This window comes from Octodon degus, unplaced genomic scaffold (genome assembly GCF_000260255.1).
Source record: "Octodon degus isolate 3935 unplaced genomic scaffold, OctDeg1.0 scaffold00038, whole genome shotgun sequence".
NCBI classification, from domain to species: Eukaryota; Metazoa; Chordata; class Mammalia; order Rodentia; family Octodontidae; genus Octodon; species Octodon degus.
In genome coordinates this window covers 17,112,225-17,120,717 of record NW_004524614.1, presented here as the reverse complement: position 1 = coordinate 17,120,717, position 8,493 = coordinate 17,112,225, and the positions used below count along the sequence as shown (strand labels likewise).

The window sequence follows — 8,493 nt, the reverse complement described above, 5'->3', positions numbered from 1 at the left end:
ACTACCGAGTTACATGACATTAAAGTACAAGTTCTCATATGTGCTGAGTCTTAATTGATCTTAGAAAGCTAGGGCCAAAATGTTGGCTTTCCTTGTGGCCCTCCTTTTTCTCTAATTTTGGTCTGCAAACTTAGGTTGTTAACTCTCCAAAAGAGAAGCTTATTCTTATTACCATACAATCTAGGCTGTTAAGCTTAACCTCACTGTCTGTCTGAATATCAAACATCTTAGGCATAACATGTAACAGATATTTTTCATCAAGTATTGATATGTTGAACTCTAAGTTCATATAGAATATGATAAAACATTAAAAAAATTAAAATATATCTTAAAAATAGGCATAAAGAATTATATAATTCTTATGTTTACACATAAGTCCAGAAATCTAACCATATACAACCCTGTAGCAGGACAGTCCCACAACATTCCTCTTCCTGTCTCCTGACTTCATTCACCACCCCCTTCTTCTTGAACAGTCATCTACCAGAGACACAGCACAGCAGCAACTGGCATGTCATGACAAGCAGCCTGTATTCAGAAGACCAGAATAACAGGCACTGCAAGCATGAGCCTACTATTATAAATTGCCATCTTCAGTGCAGTTGCTTAGTTCACAGGTGTCAATTTTTATAGTTAGTCTGGGTGAGAATCATTCTAATTAACTGCTAGATTCAAAAATCTTCTGAAGACTCTCAAGGTCTTTGCCTTACCCATCTTCTACATATAACTGTCCTCTAGTACTCAAGTTCTTGCTTTCCTTTTGGTTGTATTAGCCCTTTCTATTTGCATTTCTTTTGAGTTCTTATACTAGGGAAAATATATGATATTTACACATGTGTGTCTGGTTTATTTCACTTATAAGTATATCTTTAAGAGGCATCCAATTAAATATAAAGCCTTTGAGTTTATCATTTTTTATAGCTGAGTAATACTCCATTGTATAAAAATACCAAATATTTTTCATGCATTCCTCAGGTGATGGGCATCAAGGTTGTTTCTAAGATTTGGTTATCATAAATTGTGCTGCTATAAACATAGGCACACATATATCCTTATGATGTGATGTTTTCAGATCCCCCAGGAAAATTCCCAGTAGAGCTGGTTTAAATAGGATTTCCAGTCCAACTTTTCTAAGGAGTCTCCACACTGATTTCCATAATGGTTGCACCAGTCTACATTCCTACCAGCAGTGGAAGTGTTCCTTTTTCCCCACAGCCTCTCCAACATTTGTTGTTTGTTGATTTCTTTATAAGAGCCATTCTTCCTGGGTTGAGATGATATCTAAATGTTGTTTTAATTTGCATTTCACAGATAGTTAGCAAAGTGGAGCATTTTTTCATATATTTATTCGCTTCTTTAATTTCATCCTCTGAGAAGTGTGTGTCCATCTCAGATGCCCATTTCTGGACTGGGTCTTTAAATTTAGGGGTCCTCCCATCCAAGTACTAACCAGGCCCAATCCTGCTTAGCTTCCGAGATCAGATGAGATCAGACGTGTTCTGGGTGGTATGGGCTACTGGACTCTTTTAGAAAATTTTGCTGAGTTTACACACCTATAATATTCAAATAATGGAACTTAACAAAAAACCATATACAGATGAATGTCCATTTTGTATCTGTGTATTCAAAGTGCTTAGGATAGATATATAGTTACATTCTCTTAATGAATAGAGTAATTTGTTCTAATCATGTTTGTAAATAGGATATCATGTCCCCATCTTGTACAGCAATTAACCACTAGGAAGAATGTATGCAATGTGTTAATTATTGAAACTGTCCTATCAATTTGATTTGAAACTGTCTCATTGCTATACGTTTATCAATAAAATTAAGGGAAAAATTAAATAATATGGTGTAAATTGCAAAATAAATAAATAAATAAATTTTGGGGTCCTAGTGTTTTTTAGTTCTTTATAAATTCTAAAGAACAAACCTTTGTCTGAGTACTTATTTGTCATGAATTTTTCCAAATTTGTGGGTTATCTTTTTCACTTTGTTGGTAATTTCTTTTGAGGTGCAAAAACTTCTCAATAAGAGGAGGTCCCAGTTGTTAATTCTTTCTAGTGTTTCCCACTTAATTTGATTTTTGTTCATGAACACTTTGCCTACCCCTACATCTACAAGAGTTCCTCCTTCTTTCTCTTCCAGGAGATTTAGTGTTTCTGTTTTAATATTTAGATCTTTAATCCATTTGGACTTTAGCTTAGTACATGGTGATAGACGTAGGCCAAGTTTTAGTTTTCAGCATGTAAAGAGCCAGCTTTTCCAGCACCATTTGTTAAAGAGGCTACCTTTCTTCCAGTGAGTATGTTTGGCCCCTTTGTCAAAGATAAGGTGGTTGAGTGTGTTCATAGGGGCTTCAGCTTCTTCTAGTCTATTCCATTGATCCTCAGGTCTATTTTTTTGCCAGTACCATGCTGATTTTATCACAGTAGCCTTGTAGTATGATTTCAAGTCAGCAACCTCAATGCCTCCTGCCTTGTGTTTGTTGCCCAGTATTGTCTTTGAAATTATATGTCTTTTCTGGTTCCAAATAAACTTTAAGAGCAATTTCTCTAGGTCTGTGAGGTATGTTGGTGGCAGTTTGATAGGGATTGCATTAAATCTGTACAGAAATTTTGGGAGTATGGCTATCTCACAATGTTGGTTCTTCCTATCCAGGAGCATGGGATATCTTTCCATTTTCTGAAATCCTCTATGATCTCTTTTTTAAAAGTACTGTAATTTTCCTTGAAGAGATCTTTGACTTCTTTAGTTAGGTTAATTCCGAGGTATTTCATTTTCCTCAGTGCTATTTAAAAGGTATTGTTTCTATAATTTTGCTCTCAGTGTGTTTGTTATCTGTGTAGAGAAATGCTATTGACTTTTGGGTATTGGCTTTATAACCTGCTATGCTACTGAATGTCTATTAATTCTAACAGCTTCTTGGTTGAGTTTTCTTGTCTTCCAAGTAAAGTATCATGTCATCTGCAAATAATGATAATTTAACTTCTTCTTTACCTATTCTTATTCTTTTTATTTCTTTCTCTGGTCTAATGGCTGAAGCTAACGATTCCAGATCTATATTGAATATGAGTGGTGATAGAGGACATCATTATCTTGTACCAGATCTAAGAGTAAAAGATTTTAATTTTTCTCCATTTAGAATTGTGTTAGCCATTGGGTTTTCATAAATGGTTTTTACCAGATTGAAGTAGAGGCCATCTATTCCAATTTTCTGTAGGTCTTTGAACATGCATGAGGGTTGGACTTTGTCAACAGCCTTTTCTCCATCAATGGAGATGATCATGTGGTTTTTAGTTTTTGCTCTAGTGATATAGTGTATTACACTTATAGATTTTCAAATATTGAACCATCTTTGCATCCCTGGGATGAATCTTACCTGGTCATGGTGTATGACCTTCTTGATGATTTGCTGTATTCTATTTGCTAGGATTTTATTGAGGATTCTGGCATCTATGTTCTTGAGGGAGATCAGCCTGTAGTTCTCTTTCTTAGTTGCATCTTTCTCTGGTTTTCGTATCAGTATAACACTTGCCTCCAGGAATGATTTTGGGAGAATTGCTTCCTTTTCAATTACATTGAAGAGTTTGAGGAGTTTAGAGACTACATCTTCTGTAAATTTCTTGTAGAATTCAGCTGTGAATCCATCTGTGCCTGGACTTCTCTTTGTCGGTAGTTTTTTTTTTTTTTTTATTACATCTCCTATTTCATTGGCTGATTTTGGGCTATTGATAGTGGTTGTATCTTGTCGATTCAGCTTTGGTAATTTGTACCTTTCTAGAAATCTGTCCATTTCTTCTGTGTCATCTACTCTGTGAGAGTAAAGATTCTCAAAGTAGCTATTGATAATCTTCTGGATTTCCACTGGGTCTTTGGTAATTACCCCGTTTTCATTCCTTAATGCTTGCATTTGAAGTTTTTCTTTCCTCTTTTTGATGAGGTTAGTTAAGGGCTTATCTATTTTATTTAATCTTTCAAATAACCAGCTTTTTGTTTCATTATTTTTTTGAACTGTTTACTTTTTCTTGATTTTATTAAGTTCTTCTCTAATCTTTATAATTTATTCCCCTCTTTGGCCTCTGTATTTGGTTTGCTCTTACTTTTCTAGTTATTGAAGGTGCAGCATTAGGGTGTTTAATTGTTCCCATTCTGTTTTCCTAATGTGTGACTTCAGAGCTATGAATTTCCCTCTGAGAACTGCTTTTATTGTATCCCAAAAATTCCAATAAGTTGTGCTTTAATTTTTTTTTGAATTGTAGGTATTGTTGAATTTCTTGTTTAATTTCATCTGTGATCCATTGGTTGCTGAGTAGGGTGTCACTTAATTTTCTGTATGTAGGGTTTTTTTTGTTTGTTTCTTTTGTCATTTGTTTCCAGTTTCATTGCACTGTGGTCAGATAATATGCATGGGATGATTTCTGTTTTCTTGCATATACTTAAGCATGAGTTATGGACGAGCATGTGGTCTAGTTTAGAAAATGACCCATGTGCAGCTGAGAAAAATGTGTATTGAACTGTATTTGAGTGGAACACTCTGTATATGTCCACCAAGTCCATTTGTTTCAAGCTCTGGTTCAGTTCTCTTATTTCTTTGCTAAGTTTTGTCTGGTTGACCTATGTTTTTGGGATAAGGGGGTGCTAAGTTCTCCTGTTAAGATTGTGGTATTGGATGTTGGATTTTTCCCGTCCATTAAGATTTGCTTTATATCATTGGGTGCTCCCATGTTTGATGCATACATATTTATTAGTGTTAACTCTTCCTCTTGAATTTTTTCCCTAACCAGTATATAGTGGCATTCTTTATTTTGCTTGATCATTTTTGGTTTGAAGTTGAGACTGTCTGAGAATAGAATTGCTACCCCTGCTTTTTTCTGAGGTACTGGGGCATGTAGAATTGTTTTTCATCCTTTGACTTTCAGCCATGAATATCTTTATGAGTTAAATGTGTTTTTGTATACAGCATATTGTTGGATTTTGTTGCCTAATCCACTGTGCCAGTCTATTTCTCTTAATTGTTGAGTTGAGTCCATTTACATTGATGGTTAGAACTGAGATGTATTGACTTATGGTTGCCATGTTATTTACCTGTTGTCGTTTACTCCTTTTTCTCTTGTGTTTTATTGTTTGCCCTATTTAGTTTTTTGCTTCTGATCTCATTCCTGGAGTTCTAATCATTTTGGTCCCTCTCTAAAACAACTTTTAGGAGCCTGTGTAGGGTTGACTTTGTCATCGTGAAATTCTTTAGTTGTTCTTTGTCATGGAAGTATTTCACTTCTCCATCAAACTTGAAAGAGAGTTTTGCAGGGTATAGCAGTCTGGGCTGAAATTTGTTTTCAGAGAGTACTTGAAGTGCTCTGTTCCATGTTCTTCTTACCTTCATGGTTTGTGAAGAGAAGTCGGCTGTAAATCTGATATTTTTTCCTTAGAATGTGATCTGCTTCTTTTCTCTAGTGGCTTTCCGTATATTATTATTATTCTTGAGCTGAATTTCTGGGATCTTGACTATTATATGTGTCAGCGTGTTTTTAATTGGGTTGAGGTTACTTTGCTTTCTGTATGCTTTGGTTACCTGAATGTCAGATTGTTTCCTCATATTTGGAAAGTTTTCTGCTAGTACTTCTGCCTATATTTTTTTAATGTCATTTATATCGACTCCATGTTTCTCATTGATACCTATTAATCTCACATTGTTCATCTTTGCATCATCTTCCAAGTGATGACTTATTTTTTTCCTGCATCCTAGTTGTTTTTAAGAGATCTTTCCTTACCCTTTCACTAGCTGCACCAGCGTCTTCAAGATCTGAAACTCTTTCTTCATTTTCACTTAAACGGTTTGGCAAGCTTGTCACTGAGATTTTAAGTTCCCCTATATCTCTTTGACTCTGCTTCATGTGATCTATTTCTTTCCTGTATTGCTCATTCAAGGAATCTGTCATTTTTAAATCTCCTCTTTTTTTTTTTAATCAATTTCTTCTTTAGAAACAGTTATTAATTCTTTACTGTAGTTTTTTTGTTTTCAGATTGGGTTTCCTCCCTATTTTTCTGTGGTTGATTCTTTACTTCAGATGCTATGAGTTCAGAAAATTCTTTTTTTATGTCAGAAAAGAATTCCATTCAGTTCCTCTATAACTTTCTGCTGTTGCTTATTTACTATCGACACTATTAATTCATACATTGGAGCTGAGGTAGTGTCTTCTGTAATTGTTCTGGGTGGGCACTGGGTTTCTTCCATATGTTTCTGCATTTGATTCTTTACTGCAGATGTATTAATTCAGGGATTTCTTTTTTCATTTCTAATCTGAGTTCCTCTATACCTTTCTTCAGGTGTTTCTTTATTTCAGAAGCTATTGATTTATTGATTTCAGTTGTGTGATTCCCAATTTGTTCTGTGTTAGTGTCCTCTGCACTTGTTATTGGTGTGTTGGAGTCTGAGATTGCATTTTGCTCCTTCTTGTTGTCATTTTGTGTAGCATTGTCTTTTGACCTTTGTTGTAGAGCTTTGGTGCAGTTATAACCTTAGCACCTACTGAAATTCAGGTGTAGATCTACAAAGTTTGAATTTATCCAGTGTGCCTTGCTTGGTTCTTGCTGCTGTGCTCAGCTCCTTCCTGCTGCTGCCCCTGGGAGTGATCCTTTTGTGCCCCCCTGGCTAGATGTTCTGCTCCTGGACTAGCTGGGTGGCTTTGTCAGCTACTCTCTCTGTAGGGATTGCAGCTGCAGGATTTCACCCCAGGCCTGTAGTCTAGGCCTTAGCTGAGTCTGGAGGGGACAAGGTGGAGTATTGGGGAGAGGAAGCTCTCCCACACACCGGGCCTGGGCTAGGGTTGGATCTGGGGGTCCCCAGAACATGGCAGAAATTCTCACTGCACTGACAGTGTCAGGGGTTCCTGCGGAGTGGTGGAGGGGTGGTCCCAAGGAGGTGGAATAATGTCTCACCCACACTGTGCCTGGGCTGGGTCCCTGGAATTATAAATTTAAAACATTTTCTGGTTTAAAAAATAAATCTGATAGTCAATGCAGCTCTGTGGGGTCTCTGCACTTCTGACTGTGCTTACTTTATCCATTTTTCCAGATCCTCCATGTCCACCCCGTCTTTCTCCCATTTGTTTCAGCAAAGGTCCAGGAGGCCCTCTAGACCCCCTCATCTTCCTCCACCAAAGCCACCTTGGTCCATGCCATGGCTACCATGGAAACTACCTCTGTCTCCACCATGGCCACCTCTGAACATTCCACCAGAACCACCGTGGTCCATGAGTCCACCTCTTCCTCCTCTGATAGCACCAGAGGCACCAGGTCTATGATCACCACCAAGGAGTGGAAAGGGTGGCAGGATGAACCCTTCAGGTTTTGGAGCCTTATACTGGTTGCATTCTGTTCTCCAGGTGAAGTTCTGGTTTCCACAACCCGGATTGGGACATTGCCAATCTCCAGCTTGATGCTGGACCTTTCCTCCTCCAGAAGGGTTTCTAAGGGAACCCCAGGGGCCTCTTGGAGGGAAGCCTCCTCTGTTTACTCCGCGACCTCTCATGAGACCCATACACCCCCCAGGACCTCCCAGGCCACCTGGACCTCCACATACCGGTGGTGGTATCCCTCTGCCCTCATGAGATGGCATGCCACCTTTCATGCTATTCATTGGAGGCTTCTTCCGAGAAGGGAGACTTTAAGTTTGCTTCCTTGAAAATCTTTCCCATCAAACCACTCCACAGCAGCCTTGGCAGTTGGTGGATCTTCATAGGAAACCATGGTATCACCCTTGGGCTTTTTTGTTTCCTCATCCAGGTAGATGTGGATCATGGGTTGCCCAGTTCTCTTGTTAATCTTAACAACCCTACATTGCTTAAAGAAGTTTGCCATGTCATCAGTCACATTGTCATTTAGTCCCTGTATGTAAATTGCACGGTGGTCAGAGTCTTCATCAGGATCTACGGGAGGCCTATATCAAGATCAGGTCCTTCATCCATGGGTCCACTGGGCTTATTGAAGCCACCTCACTCTCCAGCACTGCCCATTCCACCGAGTCCTCCTCCCCGCCTACCTCTGCTTATGCCTCCATAATCAAATCCTCCTCTTCTGCTGCCCCAGTTATAAGGGCCATTCATGCTCCAGTTTTCTCCTGGTCCAGAAAATTCTCCAGCCTCCTGCCCATAAGCATGCGTGCTACTGGGGTGGTCCTGTTGGAATGAACTCTGCTGCCCATAGCTGCTGCTCTGTTGGCTTCATTGACTTGGAGCCTGGCTGTAGGATCCAGTTTGAGTTTGTGGGGGATAACAAGTGGGAGGCTGCTACCCATAGCTGCTTTGTTGACCACAGCTACTCTGCTGTTCATAGCTACTTGGCTGCCCATAGGTGTTCTGCTGAGAGTAACTGCTCTGATCATAATTAGTTGGATGTGTAGAAGAATAGCTGGTAGCAGGATAGGATGGAGGTGCGGTGACTGGCTGCATCGGGTAGCTTCCAGGAACCTGGGGATAACTGTAGTTACTCTGT

At 38.8% G+C, this 8,493-nt stretch overlaps 1 pseudogene; it reads right to left on the bottom strand.

Moving 5' to 3' along the window:
- The window catches only part of LOC101565748, a 21,900-nt pseudogene that overhangs the window by 12,856 nt on the left and 551 nt on the right, over nucleotides 1-8,493 (bottom strand).